The 21299-nt window shown below is 37.4% G+C and overlaps 1 protein-coding gene across 5 annotated transcripts in view; it reads right to left on the bottom strand.

The window, feature by feature from the left end:
* The window catches only part of ARHGAP5 (Rho GTPase activating protein 5), a 73091-nt gene extending 65460 nt beyond the window's left edge, over positions 1-7631 (bottom strand). For 2 of the 5 annotated variants that reach the window (XM_053929113.2, XM_053929109.2), the window contains exon 1: positions 7177-7426. The gene's annotated coding sequence lies outside the window, so the exon portion shown is untranslated. Of the gene's footprint in view, positions 1-783; positions 958-4092; positions 4185-7176; positions 7427-7552 lie in introns of those variants that run through there. The other 3 variants (XM_053929112.2, XM_053929111.2, XM_045188192.3) reach the window with 3 other exon arrangements.
* Between the last annotated feature and the right edge of the window lie 13668 nt (positions 7632-21299).

A 21299-nucleotide genomic window follows, 5' to 3' on the forward strand; every position in this document is an offset into this window, starting at 1 on the left:
AAGTATATTATGTTCACAAAATAAGTGCTGTAATTTATTAATCTAAAATGTTTTCTAAAACTATTTATGGAGGAAATATATACAAATTTTAAGGTACTAAAAATTTAGTCAAAAATTAAGCTATCAGAATGAAGACTATGATCTACAACAATGTATTCAGCCAGAATAATCATCTAATTTTTACTTTTGACACATTTTAAAGATCAAATATTTAGCACAGGAAATTACATTTTTCAAGACCTAATTTCACAGAAAGGAATTTTATAATTATGTACTCCTTCTTTAAGTGAAATCAATGAGATATCCATTATATAAACAGATATTGATGAGAAGAAACACCCAAGCCCAAGGATTATCATACAAGGGTCCAGCAGAAGTAAGGCTTGCTTTAGTGTGGTTTGCAGGATAATAATATGGGTGTAATAATTTATAGTTTTAATTTGAACATTTCACCTAAAATGTCATATGGTATACTTGAGTGTGATAATTATGTTACAGAATTACATGTTTGTAAGTTTGTAACAAAAGAGTTTGTAATAAAAAAGTGGTCTTATTTGTGCTGGACTCTGTATATCCCACAATCTTAGGTAAACTTATCTAGAATAGTTTAAGAATAAAAATGTCAAATGGCACTAAAAAATAAATATGGTATAATACTGTTACTTCTCTTAATGTTGTTCATTTTCATTGGCAATTTCATCAATGCTGTGAAAAATTACAAGAAGAAATGAAAAAGCCATTTTAACATATATAAGGTAGCTAAGTAATTAAACAATGTAATACCTGTAGGAGAGTTCATCACATTCCATAATTTTTTAAAAATTATTTTATTGTTGCTCAATTACAGTTGTCTCCATAGTATTTTTTTTGACCAAGGTACATAAGCCACAATCCTAAGGGTGAAAGGAACACTAAAAAAAGTCATCATTCCTATGAATTAATCTTTAGACAAGACTATAATCAGGTGAATAAAAAGAGAATCTACTAAAAATTTCACCAATTTACATAATAACTAAATAACCTAGAAGCATATCTTGTTAGAATTTATGATTAAATGTTTAAGATGAAAACTTTGTTTTGTTTTTTTACCGTATTCCCAGAACCTAGAGCAGTGCCTGACACACAGCAGGTGCTCAAATATTTGGTGATTGAATGAATCAATCTCCAGCTTTAGATCCTAAGCCACTAAACAATCCTTAAGTCACATTTTTAGTCACAATTACCAAAAATCACATATTGCTATGGGCCCATAAAGTCTAGTATAGCAGAATATTCTTATAAAAAGTCCAGCATTTTTCCAAGAAATATAGTCTGCTCATTAACACAAATTATGGATTTATAAACAGTAAGCCTCATGGTTCAATGAAAGGATTTCCGGGAGGGTCTAAGCAGGCAGCACCCTGGAAGCTCCCTAAAAGCCCTACTTGGCAAAGGTAATTCTGTTTTTACCCATTTTTACCTTTAAATATTTCAAAAATGTACTACTTAAAAAAAAAGTTTCACTTAACAAAATATTTGAAAACCAATGACCGTCCTAAACCATTCCCAAATAGATTAACTGCCTACCTTATTATTTATCAATACTTGCTTCAACACGTTGTCACTGAGGCAGGCCTTGGTGTGAAAGTTATTCTAAACTCTCTCTAGACCACTTCCTTATTCTGTGGTGAACCAAAGGTCATTTCATTTTTATCAACCTATGTAAACAACTCATTAAGTATTTACTGGGCTTAGCCACTATCTTTCTTTAGTTTCATGTCAGAGGTTTTGAGGGTACAAAGGTATGTATAGAGAAGTCCACTAAACCAGTGCTATGAATACACTCACCTCCATTCCAAGGGACTGAGTCCCTTCTCCTGGCTTTATAGAAGTGAGAAGTGGGGAAAAGGATGTACGGTAATCTGACATTCAATATTGCAAAGCTATACAGGAGGGAAACCATTATTTTCATTATACGAACTACATTAAGTGGTTTAACAATTTTCTCAACGATAGAGACATTAACAGGTCGAGTAAGAATCTTGGGAAGGGGTTTGGACTAAAAAGGAGGTACAGGTTTTTTAAAAAGTAGGCTCAAAAGCACTTTACCAACTAACTTTAAGAAGCTTTGAAACCAAAGTAATGGAAATGATAAATTCAATAGTAATTCAAATAAATGAAAAATCAGCACTAACTGGAATAGATCAGAGCTTTGAAAACTTTTTGTAGAAGACCAGACAGTAAATATTTTAGGTTTTGTGTTCCACACAATGTCTTACAACTATTCAAATCTGCACTCATAGCGCAAAAAAAACACACAAAAAACACCCCCCCACCTCATAAGTGAATTACCATGGTATGTTTATGGACACTGAAACTTTAATTTCATATTCAAACTTTAAATATCACAAAATATTCTTTTGTTTCCTTAACCATTTCAAAATGTAAAAAGCCATTATACAAAAGGCAGAAGGGTGAATTTTGCCCAGAGGCCATAATCTGCAGACCTTCAAGTTTCAGTGAGGAGTAAAGATCTGAGTAAACTTTGAAAGATAAATTGGGTTTGGATCTAAAACAGAAGCCCTTCCAGTTGTGTAATTAGGGTAGAGTTGCAGAGCACAGTTGCCATGTTGGAAAAGAGAGACATTACTTATTTCTTTTATTTCTGGAGATACAAGATATGACTATAGGGGGTCTTCAAGGGCAAAATGAGTTAGACCTTGTAATAAGCAATAAGAAGACATTATAGACTAGAAGTGGAATACAAAATTAGATTTGCTGGGGCACAAGGCTCAAGAGATGGATGGACGGAGGTTTAAAGCACCTGAACTATCACTGAACTAGAAAGAAGAAACCAAGACAAAGAGTTTGGTGATCAGCTGCTCCATATAAGAAATAAAGACAAATAAGTCAGTATTTCTTCATGACAAATGAATAGGTTTTAGCAATAAATGGTGGTATCACTTGAGTTTCAGGTAACATTATTTCTGAAGACAAATTAAAATACACTTAACGAAATGAGGCAAGGTCAAGATTAGTAACACAAACAAAGAACAAAAACTTGAGAAAATTATTTAAGAGACCATTTGATTTAATACTCAAAAGAAACATCCAAAGGGTTACATAGTAAAAAGGAATAAAATCTGGATCTTTCAATTTCCCAGATCACAGGAATGTTAATTTTCACTAGTTCTATAGTCAACCAATAGACAGACAGACAGACAGACAGATAATTATCTTGGCTCTAAAAAGCTAAGTGTAGAAAAAAAACCATAACATTTTGGATCAACAGGAAGAAAATGAGCTATACTCTTATCAGAAGCAGCCAAGGTAGGAGTTTTTCCAAGGCTGTTTAACAATGCCAAAATCCAGCAAAGAGACCAGATAGTAATGCAAACATTATTTATTTCTCCACCATTCCTTCTGATACTTCCTATACTTTTCTCCAAATTTCTCTCAATTTGGCTCATACAGTACAAACCGATGCTATTACATTTTTACTTTATATTTTCCCCTCAACTAGGGGATAGATTTTCCCCTATCTTTTACTTCTCTCTGCTTTTTGTCCCATTGTCACTAACTTACCTGAAAGCCACCCCCTCATTTATCCCAATCCTATGAAATTCCAAATGTTATCTCCTTTACCTAAATTCCTTAACACTGATTTTTAAATCAGTATGTACTGCCTTGTACATGGTTCTGCTCTACCTTGAAATGGCATTTAACAATTCCTAAATTGTCAAACTCCCTAAGCTATATGTTCTCTTAAGGGAGCAATACTTTATATTTCCTTTTTATCACTCACAGTGCTCAACTTCTTAACAAAATATTGGTCAGGGATAATAATAGGTTAAATCTAATATGAAGCTAGAAAAATGAAAACTAACTTTTTATCATTAATTCTTCATAATGAAAAGCTTGAAATACTAACCAAGTGACACATTTTAGTCATATTTAACCCTAAAATTAGAGTTATGCATAACTCTTTTTCCCGAGGTATAGTTTTAATTCTAAGGAGCAAAACACAGCAACATGACCATACATTAACAACCTATTTTATTTGACTGCAAATACTGTGGATGATATTCCAAAATATAGTGAAAGATGACCAACCTTATTTATTGTCTCTTTTACATTCAAACTTCTGCAGTTAAAACATCCAAATTCAATTTTTTCCTCTTCTGTTACAGGATTCCCAAAGAAGCCTTGAGAGAAATAGCTGTTCTCTTTTCTGCATCTCTTAGTACTTGTAATTATTTACTCCTATAACTATAGTTAACTACCTCTTCAACTAAGTAAGTCTGAGCCATACCATCTCTAATTTATCAAGGCCAGCCACACAGTAAGTGCTAAATAAAGGTAAGATGGGTTAATGTACAACAAATCTGAGGCTTCAAATTTTTTTTTAATGCAGGTGATTTCTTTTTTCAAAGGAATTCTTATATTTAAGTACAATACATTTAACAGAAAAGTAGAAGCTGCCCTTGTTTGGGAGGGTGGGTTGTTAGAGGAAGTCTCAAGACACTCTGGAAAAATCCTTAAGGGGTCCAACGAACAGAGTCAGAGAAACAATTAATTTACAGTTAAAATTAAAATTCTTAGCATTATAACTATTTTTCTTAGTAATATGGCTTTTCCTGGTTTGATAAAATGATCTACAACAACCTTCACTTAAACAAATAGGAGCTTGATTACAAATGATAGATCACTTTATCAAAAGTTTCTGCACAGTTCTTCTAAAAACTAAATTCCCCTGCTGTATTTTAAATGTGTTTCACAAACATCTTTTAGGAACATAGACATTACTGAAGCAGAACACTTCGCAATGCTTCTTCAGTCAATTTATATTATCTGCACAACTTATGGATGCATAAAGAAAAAAATCATGGCTCTCACAGCCCAAATAACTCAAAATAGTATCTATGAAAACTGAAATCATAACAATGAAAACTTCTGTAGCTACCAAAAAAATCTCTATCATGCCATTTCATATTAAAAAAGTAAATACTAAAGGCAACAGTTCACCTTAAGTACTGCTAATGTTGAAAAAGTTTAGTATAGCCTTCATGGGACATAACTTTTTCTTCACTTTAAAAAAGTGAGTTACAAAACTATTACTCTAAGATGGACCACAACATATGGTAAATTCCAAAAAGGAATGTAAATACAGTATTTTACTCCTTAAAAACTCTTTAACTTGCAAGGTCAAAATAATCTGTTTTCTCCAAAAGGTTTAGTGTACTAAATCTGCCTTTCAAACAGAAAAAGGGGGGGGGGGGAGTTTTAAAACATTTAGGGTAAGTACCATGAGACAGAATTAAGGTAGTAATTTTGCAATACATTTTTTAAATTGCTACAGTACTTTAAATGGAAGTGCTAAAAAATGATAAAAGTATCAGAATTCTGTGACAATTCTCATATCAAAGTGTAACCCACCCCGTTCCACAAAGCTCTTATAATGTACAAAGAATAACATAAGACCTGCTAGGGAGGGTTAAAAAAAATGTGGCTTTCACATGACAACCAAATCAATTGTTATCTAGTGTCTCTAATTTCTGCTTTAAGTCAATCAGATCAGTAGTTTTATTTCTTGAAAGTTACATGCAGAGTTACATGAAAGTTACATACACGATTCTCAATCGTGTGTTTAGTCATACATACTCCAAGGCCTATGCAAGTTTTTGATATTCACTTAACACTCTCTTCTTTTACTCTATGATAGATATGTGAGATGTGGGTCAACTACAAAGAATATATGTAAGAGCCACAAATTAGAAAACAATTAAAAATGGAATCAGTCTGGTAGGTTGCCTATATGGTCCGTGTATATATCTAAAAATAGAGCACAATCTTATCTTATTAAAGTCAAATAAACTGGAATTGACAGTAAAACATTTCCAAACACGTAATAATAGCTTATTTAACCAAATGATTTTCTGAATAGTTGCATCTGAAGACAGCATTTTTTGTTAAAAGAACCATTTTAAATGGAGATTTAGAGAAATATTCCCTGAATTGAATGAGATCCCCACTGTCAACAAACACCCCCCCTAACGTACTGTTGAGACTGAATTTTGGTTCTGGATTAGCGTTAAGTGGAACCCGCAACCCCCACCCCCAACACCTGTAGAAGGCAGCAAGCAAAGACCAGTAAATACAGCGACGTATTTCACTGTTTTACCCCTGAACATTCTTTTAATGGTATCGTTGGGCAAACTTAAAACCGCGCGTACACACCATCTACATGCCTATTTTGGTCTACCTTTAAAACCTTTAAATTCCTGTATACAAGCACGGGCCCAAACTGGATCTCTGTCATTCGGCCAAAGTATAAACGTCTCCCCTACAACTTTCCCGAAATTTTACTAAACGTCCTAACAGCTTGCTTTTACTTCTGAGCACCTTTCAGCTCCAGCTACACCCAGTCCTCACCTTACTTGCATTTCTAATAACGCTGTAGAGGGAGTGAGTGTATTTCTGTGTGGATAAGTGCGCGCGCGCTCCCGAGCGGCCCCCCACCCCCACCCCGATACTTTTCTTTAGTGGCAACAGAGGAAGAATCTGAAGACTATTCTTCTAGCGAAAACTCAATACCAAAGCCTCAGCCCACTGAGTCAATCGATAGGACGGCTTTGGTGGCGCAGTGCAACTTCTCGCCTCGCACCCCGAGTTTCAGCAGCGGCAGGGACACTGGCGAAGAGAACCCAGGGCGGAGTGGGGGAGAGAGGGAAAAGTGAAAGGGCTGAGTCCCCTGAAAGGAGCTTAAGTTTGCAACGAAGATCGTGTTTCCGCGAATAGGAGCCCGCCCCCTCACCCCCTTCCAGGTGGAACTCGTTAGAGGCAACCAGCCCACAGACACAACCCTACTCACCCGGGCGAGTCCAGGCGCCCCGAGCGCGCGGCCGGCCGGCACCAGGCCTGCGCCGACCCCAGCCCGTCACCTGTGGAGAGAGCACCCCCTCCCCCGGCCTCTCTGCCCTTCACGCCGACGGTCTGCCCCCCGCCCCCGCCTCGCTCGCGAGGCCGGAGCGCCGCGCCAGGTTCCCTCCGCGGCTGCGGGGCCCCAGCCCCTTGAACTGGTTACAGCCGGCGGCGGCGACCGAGCCGGGCGGCCGGGGTCCCTGCCGGGGTGGGGAGGGGGCGAGAGGGCAGGCCCACAGGCGCGAAAAAGGGGGTGGGGGGGTCGCACGATCCTACCTAACACAGTAGGTCTCCTCCGTCTCCACAGCGGCAGCGGCCCCGGCGGTGGCGGCGGCAGCGACATTCCTGGGGAGCGCTCCCGCCGCCGCCGCCGCCTCCTCCTCCACTCTCTGCTCGCCTCTCTTCCCCGGCGCGCTCACCGAGCTCCGCGTCCCTTCGGCCACCTCCCCCGCGCTCCCCAGCACACACGCCCCGAAACCTTAAGCCCTACGGCTCTCGCCGCCGGGTAACCCACCCTCCCTCCCAGCCACCGAAGGCGGCCCCGTCCCTCCCCCCTTCCCCCGCGCCTGCCGCCGCGCGGGGCTCAGTAATGGCGGCCAGTCGGGCTCCCTCAAGCTGACGGATCTCTCTCTCTCTCTCTCCCGAACTTTACCTCAGCATCTCTCCGGGCGCGCACCGCCGGAACGCACGCGCGCGCGCGCGCGCAGCCACACACCCGGCCGGGGGTGGAGCGGCGGCGCAGCCTCGACCGGGCGCGCGCGCGCGCGCGCGTACCCGCACCACCCACTCCACAATCCCCCACCCCGGCCGCCCTCACCTCGCTACGCCTCCCGCGCCGCGCGCCGGGCTGGGCCCCGCCCCTGCCTTCGTCTCCCGGGAGCTGGCGAAGGCGCGAGCTCTGGAGTCGGAGGGAGGAGAGCGGGCGCGGGGCCGCGTCCTCGCTCGCGTCCCGGCTCCTTCTTTGGCTTCTGCCCCACCCCCTTCTTCCTCCGCCTCTCTCATCCATTGGTTCCCTCTTCTACTCCATTCCTTCTCACCTTTTCCCTTTTACCCATTGGCGTGAGTATTTTTCCTTAGCTTTCCCCCCTTTCTCCGTAGTGTGCTCGTTCTGTGTCCCATCCTCCACGATTTAGAAGCTGCAGACTGTGCAGTCCTGAGCGCGGTTGCCTCCGAACCCTCCCTTGCTTTCTCCCTTTCCTTCTGTTCCGTTTTCTGGCCGAAACACAGCATACCACAATACTGCAAAGGAACCTTACTTTGTGTTAGCCTTTGCATGGGCGCTGAGTGATTCTCGAAAAACCCCTCTACGGTCTCTGAGCATTCAAGAATTCGAGGGAGGAAAGTCTACGCCCGAGCTCTTTCGCAGGGACATGCTAGTGTGCAGCCAGCCTTCTTTCTGGGGATCGTTCGTCAACTACAGACATCACCCGCCTGGGACCTGGTGACGTACTCACCCACAAGGCAAAAGTCCATGGGAGCCAGAAGAATCCTTTTCTCCGTCCTTACGGCACCGGGAGGCTCAGGCCCTCGACTTACCCTGTTCTCATGGAAATTGAGCGAGATGCCAAATGGGGTGGGTTTTAGGGTGGCCCAAAGACCCCTGCACACACCACTACCAGTTCACCCTGGATTTTATTATACTGCCTTAAATACATTCAATATTTTTTGAGACTTCACAAGTTTGGAGGTACCTGGGCTCCTGGGCTTTCGGTGTATTTCTCATCTGGGCATTGGCATTGAATGGTGGAGAAAGAAAGGACAGTAGAAAAGGTCTTTCCTTTTACAATTGAAACTGAGGTCTTGTGACTTTCCCAAGGTCATCAGAATCTGTTTTATTTAGAGGTCTCAAAAGAGTTGCCAACAGATGAATGAGCAAAAATAAATCTACCCCAATTCGTTAAGTCTAAAAGAAAAACAATTTGGGTTGGAATTTCTCTGTGGGGAAAGATTTGTTTCCTACATTGAAAACAGTTCATTTTTAGTAAACATAAAAAGTCCTTTACACTGAGGTTATTCTTTATTTCTTGTGTTACATAAGGTACTGAAGTTAGTCAAGGTTGCTTTTTAGTGTTAGGATGCAGCTCCTGCCAACCACGTACAGTTATGTCTTTGAGTAAAGAAAAACAAAAATCTGCCTTTTGGTAGAAAATACTTGTTAGTAAATCTGTCTCATAATTCCAGCAGAAGTTCAATTTGTTTGTCCCCCACCCCGGCCCCTCTCTGTATTTCTCAAAGGTAATCTTAATAGACAAAAGCAAGATAGAGATGTTTAATTTCTCTATGTTTCTTACTCTCTAATTTTAGAAAGGTATCACTAAAATTCCATATTCCAGCCACTCCCTTGCATCAGAATGGTAACTAATAGATAAGTAACGTCTGTAGGTACTTCTTTCTTTCAGTTACAAGCCATAGGCAGGGAAAAGGAGGCTAAAGAAAACTTGCAATAAAAGTAACCGTAGAGGGGAGGAAATTGGGGAGAGGGAGTGAAAACTTCAAAGTGTGGTACTAGTACTCATACTGCTTGTATAGGTTGGAATGTTCAAGAATTTAAATGCATTTCTTGACCTTTGTACTAAAAGTCTTTGAAAATATAAGAAGCCAATTTAAAGTCATAACTTTGGTTTTGAAATGTTAAGTATTCTAGCATCTCCACCCTACAATATTTTAAAAATTATTTCCTGAATCAGAAATTTCATAACCATGGACATGTATGTACATAAAGCAAAGTCAAATCAGGGTTTTTCAAGGACACATTAACATATAAAGAAGGTATTCACCTTCTTTTAACCTTTCCTCTAAAAGAGACATGATGCTGAAGAATCAAGACATGATACTACCCGGCGGGGGACGGAGAGGGGAAAAATCATTTTCTCATAATTAAAACACCAGAAAATGTATTTTTTAAAAAGCCATGGTTTTTGAGCAATACTGTTCATAGCTGACATTATTTTAGTCATTCTACATCATCCATTTGGATTCAAGCAACCTGGAACTTCAGGACTTTGTTCCTTGTTAATACTATTAGTCTAAAGCTGCTTACCAGTACAAATAGGCTAACAAATTTTTATTGTTTGTGTGTTACTTGGTCTTCTCAAAAAATGAAGCATACAGTTTCAGTACAAATAAAAACCTGAAAATAGGAATTGGGAGGGGCAACGTTCTGTGGCTGAAAATGCTCAAGTATCTACAAATAAAAGAAAATAAAGAGCAGAAAATAAGACAAACCAAAGGATAAGATGGCATCTTTTTAAAATGATCAGGAGCCATGCCTTTGGAAAAATAAACACCCTCCTTCCCCATCCAAAAAAAAAAATTTGGAGAGGATAGATAATTTATTATGCACACATGAGAAAGAGAGAAAATATTGCCAAGCCATCTTAGTCTTATCTTAAAAAAACAAAAGTAAGCATTTGTTCTACTGTAGTGGATAAGTAAAATCACCCAAAGGTTTGTTCTTCAGTTACTTTGAAAAAAATTTGTAGAGTAAGATTTTAGTCAGGCATTTTAGATTTTTAATTTAAATATCCTCCACAAATTTCTAGTCCTTAACACAACCTAATAAAGTATAAATATGCAGGCCTTTTTAGGATCAAAAGAGATGAGAACCATATAAATGTAATCAAAATTCCAGCTTCCACCATCTGTGGTAACACTACGAGATTCTGATGTTTGAAGTGATTTAGCTGCAAAAGAATTTACCCTATAGAAGCAATTACACCCCCTGCTGGAAATTTCTGATTATAACTACTTTGGCTTTTGTAGCCTCAACGAAGGATGTATAAAAAGCCAAATAGACTTGCCATTCATGACAAAATTGACCATTACATTTTGCCTGTCTGATACAAAACACACTTTGGGGAACAGACTACCTCAGAATATCACCTTAATTACAGACAAAAAATGCACAATTGGAAAATAATGAAGACAACTAAATAAAACACTGAAAGGTTGTGCAGTGTCTAAGTTCCTATTGAATTTCACAATTCATTTCTACCCCACCCTGCCCCACTCCACCTCCTGCCTAGACTTCTCTCTTTCTCCCTATCTTATACAGATGGGAGGAGAACAGGCAGGGTAACATAGGGTGCCATTCCCATAGTAGGCAAATCAAGATATACGAATAACCATAGTAGTCATTTTCTGACTTAAGGTACTGAAAGGTTTTCTCCAAATTTATTTTATGCCTACCAGTGATATTTTCAGCATGAAGAAAGGGTGCTAATTATGTCTTGGCTGTTACTGTAGAAAATATTTTGACAAGAGTTAGATAATTGTGAGCAGGGGACTAGAACAGTAGGAAAGTAATACATTGACCTGCCTGGCATTTTGCTTCACAGAGCCTTGTTGTGTTGATTTTCCAGAACTGTATTTTCAGACTGAAATCCCAAAGATGGTATCAGAGTCTAGCTTCAAAATGTCATGTTCATGCGCTTCTGGTCCTAGAACATAACTGAAATAGTGAAAGTAGACCTCTATTTTTGAATAATTAGTATTTTATAAAGATTGTTTGTAATGTAGACTCCTTTTAAAGGAATAACTATTCATTCAGGTCCCACCAGCACAAATACTTTAATTAGACAAAAATTTCAAGTTATTTCCTCTCACGAAAGGAGGTATTGTTGGGCCATCTGGACCCTCCATTGAGTTTTTATAAAAGATCGCAGCTTGAATTTAATCAATCTCAATAAGGTTAACCCCATAAAGCTAAAAAATATTTGCAAAGGCCACTAACTGAATTCTCTGAGAATGTTAGCATTGTCATTTGTAAATCATTACAATGGGTAGCAGGAACGTATATTGCTTGACTATTTAACCACAGAACATAATTTTTGTGGATATCCCTCATTCTCACTTTTTTTAGGTCAAATTTGGGTTGTGAGCCCCTCTAGATAGGGATCACAGATTGATGTTTGTACCTATACAATAACTAGAATATCATTAGTAGAAAGCTCAATAAATGTTTGATAATAATAATATGAAACACTCTAGGTTATAGGGATTTCTGTGGATTTATTACTAACAGAAGGCTGTAGATTATATTTTGAAGTACCAATTGAGATAATCACTTTTTGAAAATACAAATCATTTAAAGAAATTGCTGAGTTATCCTATGAAAGTCAAGTTAGATGGCCTTCACCAAGCACAACCCATACTTCTCCACATAACATCCCTCTAGCAGGTAAACATGAATCACTAGCAACAAATAACTGTGGATCTAAAACATCAGAGAACATTCTAAAGGACTAGTGCAGCGTTAGAATTTCTGAAATTAATAATAAGGTGTCTAATCACTTCACAATGAAGGCTTCATCATTTTTCCCTATTACTATAAGCTGAAGTAAGTGGTATTTGCTTTGCCAAATCATGCTTCTGCATTGTCCTCAAAAAGCTTCTCAAATAACAGTCTGATTTTTCTGATGGACACATAGCTTCTTTGGACACATCTACATGGTGAGGAATAATAATACTCATCTTTCCCCTAATAGTCTTCCCATAGCTCTTCAGGCTATAACATATTCTTCATTTATTTCTAGCTTTGCTTCCCATAGTAATAGACATTGAATGTCTTTTTTATTCTTTCCCCCAAAAAGCATTTACGTTAGACATTCTGAGATTTTACAAACATGATAACAGAGTAAAAGTAAAATAGCAAAAATTCATAGACAGCTATATGTGTCCTATAAATTAAAGTCTTATAAAATTAAATGGAGGCAAATATTTAAAATATTTTAAACATATATATGTATTGAGGTAGAAAATACTCACAATATTTTCTGTGAAAAAAATCAGGCCACAAAACAATAAAAGGTGTGTAATTCTGTATTTGTAAAAAGAAAGTATTTTAAAAACAAGATGACATTATTGGCCAACATATTAATAAAGATTTATTCTAGATGGTGGGATTATAGCTAATGTTTATTTTCTTCTTTTTGCTTTTTTGTATTTTTAAATTTTTTTTATGGTGAACATATTTATTGTGCAGTAAAAATGTGGATTATAGTGGTGTTGAAAATTTAGATTGTTAAAGCAGGATGAATAAATTGTCTTAAAGATACTGAACTGCCTACCACATATATCTCTATTTTCTTTTTTATTCTTCCATTTTCTTCTCTCTTTTATCCCCTCTTATTCCTCCTTTAGATGTTTCTTCCTTTCTCCTTTCTTTTTACTTTTTTTTCTTGTTCTTTTCCTTCTATCTTAATTATCTCTTGGACTTTTATAGGCCACCTTGGTCATTACCTGGTTCTGTCTGCCCCATCCTCTGATATAATGGAAAGAAATGGTTAGGCAAACATATTACTGCTACCACTGGATTGTATTGTCTTTGATTACTTTTGTTAAGTTCTTACAGACCCAAACATATTAAGCAAAGAACATCTTACTATATTAATGACTATTTTTAATTATGTAATTTTGCCAGTAATATTGTCTATATATCTGATAATCTCAAGGCACAGATTCTATTTTTCAACTTTCTACACTAGAATTCTGTTCAAAACCTTTCAGGTATAGACAATAGATAGCTTCTCTAATACTGATAAAGCTGAGCTGATCTTTCCTCATGGTCTGGTATTTCCTTTTGGACTATAAGGTTTATGATAAAATGTCTTCCATCACCCCACGGAATGGAGGGTTGCTTTTCTCAGTTGGAACATTTATCTTGTAGCACTCCTCCTCCACTATATCCTCCTCAACACCGTACAATTACCAGTTTAAAGAAAAGGTAAAAAATGGTCTTATTACAGTGCAAAGGAACTCTGGGGCACAAGTTAGTCTGAAGTGGAAAGACCACTGAACTGGGAGTCCGGAGACCTGAATTTGTGTCTCAGGTTCCGATTACTGCATGACTTTCAGAAGTCAGGACCCATGGACATGAACTATAAGGTAGGGGAATGCTGGTGAGCAAGGGGGTACAGGGTGGAGGGGAATTTAGAGGAGAAAAAAATGGGACAACTATAATAGCATAATCAATAAAACATATTTAAAAAAACAAAAACACCCAAAATGACTGTGTGAGTAGAGCAAGGAATTGACATCAAATTTTGCATTAAGGTTGAGCAATCCTTCATGGAAACTATTTGGATGATTCAAAAGGCCACAGCTATGGGCAACTGCTGATTGGCAGCTTCATCATGACAATGCACCTGCTCATGCATCTTGTTAGGTGCCAAGTTTTTTGGTGAAACTTCAAATCACCCAGGTCACTCAGCCCACCTACACCCCAGATTTGGCATCCTGTAACTTTGGGCTTTTCTCAAAACTAAAATCACCTCTGAAAGGTAAAAGATTTCAGACTGTTGATGAGATTTAGGAAAGTATGACGGGGAAGCTGATGGTGATTGGGAGAATTATGTGTGGTCCCAAGGTGCCTACTTTGAAGGGCACTGAGGTGTCATTGTCCTATGTACTATGTTCCTTGTATCTTGTATCTTCTTCAATAAACGCCTCTATTTTTCATATTGCGTTGCTGGATACTTTTTGGACAGACCTCATTTATTTCCATTTCTTTTGGATAGATACCTTTAGGTAAAATTGAAAGGTCATACAGTAAATTTTTGTTTAACATTATGAGAAAATGCCAAACATTTTCCAAAGTGGTTGTACATTTTTACATTCCAGTCAGCACTGAGGGTTCTAGTTTCTCCACAACCTGGCCAATAGTTGTTATTGTCTGTCTTTTTTATTATAGCCATTCTAATGGGTATGAAGTAGTATCTTATTATAGTTTAGATTCACATTTCCTAATGAGAAATGATGTAAAGCATCTTTTTTATGTGCTTATTAGCCATTGGTATATCTTATTTGATATGATATCTATTCAAATCTTTTGCAGATTTTTTAATTGGACTTTTAACCTTAATTGAATTGAGCCTCACTGGATCTTAAAAATATGGATTGAGTTTTCCCAAAAAAATCCTTAAGATTTTTTTCTTAATGCAATGATGATTTTATTTTAATGTTTCACAGTACTTCCCAAGAATCCCTTTTTTGCATGTTTGCAATACTTCTTTTTCCCAACTTGAAAAATATTGTCAAAGAAACAAAATAATTGAGGAAAATACTTTTTCTTCTAGGGCATTCTTATAGGCAGTTTACTTACTTGGCAATATATAGTCATTATGTAGGTTTTCTTTTACCATTACTTCCTTTTCAAACAAAACAGTTTCATGCCAGTTATTCTCTTTGATTTTTGTTGTTGGAAACAGTACACTCATTCTATCAGAAAATCTGGGTGAAGAACTATCAAACAGTGGGCAATATACTCCCTGATCCAAGGAAGCTGAGATTTCTGTCTCAATAACATGAGCCTTGAACAGGACTTTTGTGGCATTTCAATCAAAAGTGAGTAACTACAACTAACTTTCTTGGTGTCTAATTCATTTTCAGTTAGCCTGTACTTTTGAAAGTGACTTAAATAAACAGAGCACTTCAAAGTGATCTTTTCATTTGATACCTGGAAACACTGACGTGCTTTTTAATATTTTGCAGTGCAAGGCAACTGCTTGGCCCAAAAGAAATCATGTGCCACACTGATTTAGGGATGAGAAAGAAAAGAGGCTACTGCAGTTTGGATACTCACTTCTGATTTACTCTGTGCATATCCACAGTGTGGCCTGAAGGTTCATGTTACTGTGGTACACATCCCAAGTGTCATCCTAATTCTAATAAAAGAGCTCTGCCTTTGACAGTGTTCTGTGTGTTTGCCTTGTATTAGAACAGGCTGGTGACAATTCTTTGAATTTACCTGAGAGTAAAACTCTTTACCCTGCCCCTTCATCTCATCAATTAACTCACTGTAATCCACTGCCACAGCCCATAATTCGGGTAAGTGTTTTTAGCTAAATCATCACAATAATAGGTATTTGCAAAGGTATTTTCCAGGTCAGATGCCACTATGTATACCTGCAGCTTAGAGGTGAGTGCTTCCCTATCAAACTCTCCTAAGACATAAAGAACATATATACCAAAAAAAAAAAAAAAAAGAACATATATACCTTGCAACATTTCTAAGATAAAATGTCCTCATTTAAAAATGGAAAAGTCTTCATACAAAGTGGAAACACTTTAGAAATGCTGACAACCAGGAGATCCAGGAACTCTCTTGAATTCTATTACCTTGATCTAAATCTTATTTAGTTTTAGTTTCTAGATTAATTTTGTTGAGAGCTCTTATTGTTTGAAAGTGATATATATTGATTTTAAGCTGGTTATAGGGTAATTAGTTTACACTGGATTATTTTACACATGAAATATATTTGGAGTTTGATATATTCATATACTGGGGATTCAATATGATCCAAAATATGTTCAAATATTTTTTAAAATATGAATATTCCAATAGTCTGGAAAGAAATATATAAAAATATTAACAGTGGCTATCCTGGATAATTTTCTGAAAAACATATTTATCATATATACTTTCTTACATATCCATCTTATATACTTCCTCATATATGCTTTCATATATATACATATATATATACACACACTGTACATAGTAGTCTTATCTTCTTATTCACAAGATTCCTTAAAATTACACTGACTTGGCAGAATACAGTAAACAAGGATTTTGAAACTCAGGTAGATCATCTCTTTGAAATGCTATTTTGAGGGACTTCTGGCCAAGATGAAGGCTTAGGCAGATACACTTTCCTCCTCACACAATCCAAAGGAGGACAAAAACAAATTTAAAAATAAAAATTAACCAGAACTGCCAGAAAATCAAACTGTATGGAAGTCCAACAACCAAGGAGTTAAGGAAGAAACATTCATCCAGGCCAGTATAAGGGGTGGAGATGGGCAGCCAGGGTGGAGAAGACTCACGGCAAGGCGGTGGCTAGAGAATGGTACAAGCAAGGCGGCAGCTGGGGGACCAGGCAAGGTGGAGACTGGTAGAGCGGGTGGTTCCACATTTGCGTGCGGATAAACTGAGAAGAACAACTGGGGAACAAGACAAACAGTGCAACCCAGGTTTCCAGTGTGGGGAAATAAAGCCTCAAAACCTCTGACTGAAAAAGTCTGTGGGGGTTGCAGCAGCAGGAGAAACTCCCAGCCTCACAGGAGAGTTCACTGGAGAGACCCACAGGGTCCTAGGACATACACAAACCACCCACCCAAGGAATCAGCACCAGAAGGGCCCAATTTGCTTGTGGGTAGCAGAGGAAGTGACTCAAAGCCAGCTGGGAGCTGAGCAAGGGGCACTGTTCCCTCTCAGACCCCTCCTCCCATACAGTGCACACAGAATATCGAGGTGGGTTGCCTCGCCCTGGTGAATATTTAAGGCTCCACCCCTTGCTACGTAACAGGCATGCCTAGACCAAAAAAAAAAAAATGGCCCAAATGAAGGAACAGATCAAAGTTCCAAAAAAAAAATACAGCTAAGTGATGAAGAGATAGTCAACTTGTCAGAGGCAGAGTTCAAAACACTGGTAATCAGGGTGCTCACGGAAATGGTTGAGTATGGTCGCAAAATAGAGGAAAAAGTGAAGGCTATGAAAAGTGGAATAAAGGAAAACGTACAGGAAACCAACAGTGACAGGAAGGAAACTGGAACTCAAATCAACAATCTGGAGCAGAAGGAAGAAATAAACATTCAACCAGAACAGAATGAATAAATAAGAATTCAAAAAAAAAGGAGGAGAGGCTTAGGAACCTCCAGGACAACATTAAATGTTCCTACATCCAAAGCATAGGGGTGCCAGAAGGAAAAGAGGAAGAGCAAGAAATGGAAAACTTGTCTGAATAAATAATGAAGGAGGACCTTCCCAATCTGGCAAAGGAACTAGAAGTCCGGGAAGTCCAGGAAACTCAGAGAGTCCCAAATAATTTGGACCCAAGGAGGAACACACCTAGACACATCATAATTAAGTCACCCAAGATTAAAGATAAGGACAGAATCTTAAAAGCTGCAAGGGAAAGTTACCTACAAAGGAGTTCCCATAAGACCATCAGTTGATTTCTCAAAAGAAACCCTTCAGGCAAGAAGGGGATGGGAAAAAGTATTCAGTCATGAAAGGCAAGGACCTATATCCAAGATTGCTCTATCCAGCAAAGCTTTCATTTAGAATGGAAGGGCAGATAAAGTGCTTCCCAGATAAGGTCAAGTTAAAGGAATTCATCATCACCAAGCCCTTTTTATCTGAAATGTTAAAGGGACTTTTCTAAGAAGAAGAAGAAGAAATAGTACTTGGTATACTCTTTCATTCAACAACTATCATTTGTACCCACTATGTGCCAAAGGCTGTGCTCCAATCAGAACTATAAGAATGAAAGGCATGATTCATGCCTAAAATGAACTCATTTTCAAGTTGTAAGATTGAATCTTAAACAAGAAGCCCTAGATTATACATTTTAATGAAGAACAAATAAATGTTTCAATTTCTATTATTCTATAATAGCTTTATCATTTACAATTTCTCATTTTAAACATGACAAATTAGATAGATAGATAGATAGATAGATAGATAGATAGATATAGATAGATTATAGATAGATAAAATCTTCTGAAGAATGACAAACTAAATGGGCAATAATTTTTCTTAAACTAACCAACTAACTTATTCAAATTAATTTTGTGGTTAAGGTATTTTCAGATTCATATTTGGAATTTTGGAGGTACTTTGAATCAACTCATTTTTCTCTCTATTGTCAAATTTGTAGTCTTGTGGTTTTGTTTTTTGCAATCTTCAGGTTAGTGCCATACCGCCAAATGACATAGAAACCATTCCAAGACTGAGTGAAGTCTTATTTTTACTGGCACAGAACTGTTTTTATTTGGGTTTCTGTGGAATTTGGAAGTCTCCAACTTATCCAAAATAAGGGCATTCCACAAATTCCATTTCATAAAAGCCACCCCCTTTTCATATACTGTTTTTATTTCCTTCATTGTAACTAAACTTTTAGCAGGACATTCCAAGAAAAGTGATAAAGGGAGGTGTTTTAGACAAGCAAACACAGAATTTTTACTCTGTAAGTCCTCTTGGTGGTTTTAAGAGTAGTAGCAGCAGGAACAGTAGTAATAGCATAGAAAAATAATAATCATAATGTAGTTAAACACTTAAAACATCAATCCTTTTAAACAAATATAGAAAACCCAGCAATTAAAAACATCAACATTTGCTACATGTATTAGTTGGTACAATATAAATAACTCACAATTCTTCAGCAATGTGTATTATTTCTCAATTGTTTGAACAAAAACTAACTTTTTCTGTGTTGCCAAATTTTTAGCCTAAAAATCTTAGTTTTTCTTTTAAATACAAAATTTATTTGGATTCAAAGCAATGCAAATGCAAAGAGAAGTGGATAAAATCTGCTATGGAAAGGAGGCACTAATGAAGACCTTGGCTATATTCTGATATAAGATTACTCCTGTGGCACCTCGTGTTCCAAGAAAGACAGCATATGGCAGCTCTCCATATATGTGCATCAGTCTCTTTGGATGTGTGTGTAAAACTCAGCGAAGTTGGTGGGGGTGAGGCATGTACTTCAAGGAGAGCCTGGAACCCACAGAATGTAATAGCAGAGGAGACTTTGAGAACATTCAGTGAATGAGCAGTTGGTTTGTTGAATTGTAATGAAGGCTGTGTTCCAGGTCCTCATTTCATCTGGGAAAGCCTTAGTGTGTTTTCTTGAACCCTTCCTTGTGCAGTCTCGTGGCAGAGTGTTTTGTTCCAGTGATGGGCTGCACATGGTCTACTCATGGAGCACAATTAAATACAAACACTTCTGAGTGCGCTACTTTGTGGGAAATATGCTCTATAAGAACTGAAGTAACTTTGATTCTTTTGCATGAGAAAAGAAAAACTATTTTTAAGCATATAAAGGATATACTAAAGAATGAATAAAGGGAAATGAGCTTACACTGCCATAGGTTAAAAAAAAGGAAGACCTGACAGTGCTGATTTTAAAAATGAGATACCATAGGGTTTTGCAGCTTCTCTACAGATATTTAAAGACCAGAGGGAGTCAGGAGTGCCGCCGGTAAGGCAGGATAAAGGAATAGTATCATATTTTTATGATACCACTCTTGTCAAGTAGAAAAAATGCCATTAAAATCAAATGTTCTGTGTATTTTAATATGCCTATAAAACAAGAAGATTACCTTTCACTTGGTATGAGAGCACAGGGTAAATAATGCTCCAGTGGCACAGGGCACATACCAACATCGGAGTCATAGTCTTGGTTTGTCTCACTGGATTACTTGTCTGAGCCCTTGATCTCAGACTCATCTTTGCCTCAATAGTACCGGTCCTCCATTCCCATAGGTACCACTACTACTACTATTAATAATAATAATAATAATAATAGTAATCAAGTAACTAATAAAAATCATCCCTTTCCATTATTTGTGACATTTTAAATCATTCAAAATTTTAATCAATAGTTAGGAGAAGGAATATTGGGTTTTGATTCCCAAAGTTTTCATATTCACTTTAACATTTTTCAATGGTTTTCATGTGACATTTTTTATTTTGAGAATCTATTGATGAGACAAACACAAAGGACAACAACAATAAAAAACTACTGTGGATTTTGTTATATTTTAAAATGAATGTATTTGTTAATCCCAGTAGCATTTATGTACATTTGAAAAATTGTACTAAATAGTGTGGGACACTATATGTTGTTTCCAGACAATATTTCGTGTGTATTCAAGGGTCCCAACAAAGTCAGCGCTCCTCGGGCATAATGACCTACTTGAGTGGAGGAGATCAGGGTCTGCAGTAATTCCTTGAACACATAAGCAAATGTCTTCTGTTTTCTGAACCTTAATTTTCTCATCTATAAAATAAGGTAGTTGGACTAACTGCTCTTTAAGAATACTTTGAGCTCTAAAACTTCTTTGATTATATCAGGTCCTTTATTTAGCAACCATACAAAACTGGATTTAAATGTCATATATGGTTGTAAATGTCAACATGTAGCAATATTAATATGCTTTTCATGCTAGGGAAGTTGTTCTTATAAAAAATTTATCAATATTCCTATACATTTATGTTTAGTGAACCCAACATAAATAAATATCCAGCATGCTTATTATTAAATACTGATTTATATTTTATATTTCATTTAGATCTTAAAAATGAGGTTTCAACATATTTGTCCTTATAGTATAGAAGGAAACATTGGAGTATGTCCAAAAAATCAGAGTAAGTCAGTGAAATAGTTTAAAATGAAACTGTCATTAGGAGATAATTTCTGCAAAGAATGTTAAAAGAATCTGTTTATGCTCTCTTCATAGTAATGAGTAAGTTATTGAAATAATCACTGTAGGTGAATTTCTCTCTAAAATTTTCACTGACCTAATTATTTATGATTATTAAATAAGTATTTTCCTAGTTTATGCTATTTGATCTTCATTCATTAAAAGATTATAATTTTGCTGCATTAGAGTT

This window comes from Desmodus rotundus, chromosome 7 (genome assembly GCF_022682495.2).
Source record: "Desmodus rotundus isolate HL8 chromosome 7, HLdesRot8A.1, whole genome shotgun sequence".
Taxonomy (NCBI): domain Eukaryota; kingdom Metazoa; phylum Chordata; class Mammalia; order Chiroptera; family Phyllostomidae; genus Desmodus; species Desmodus rotundus.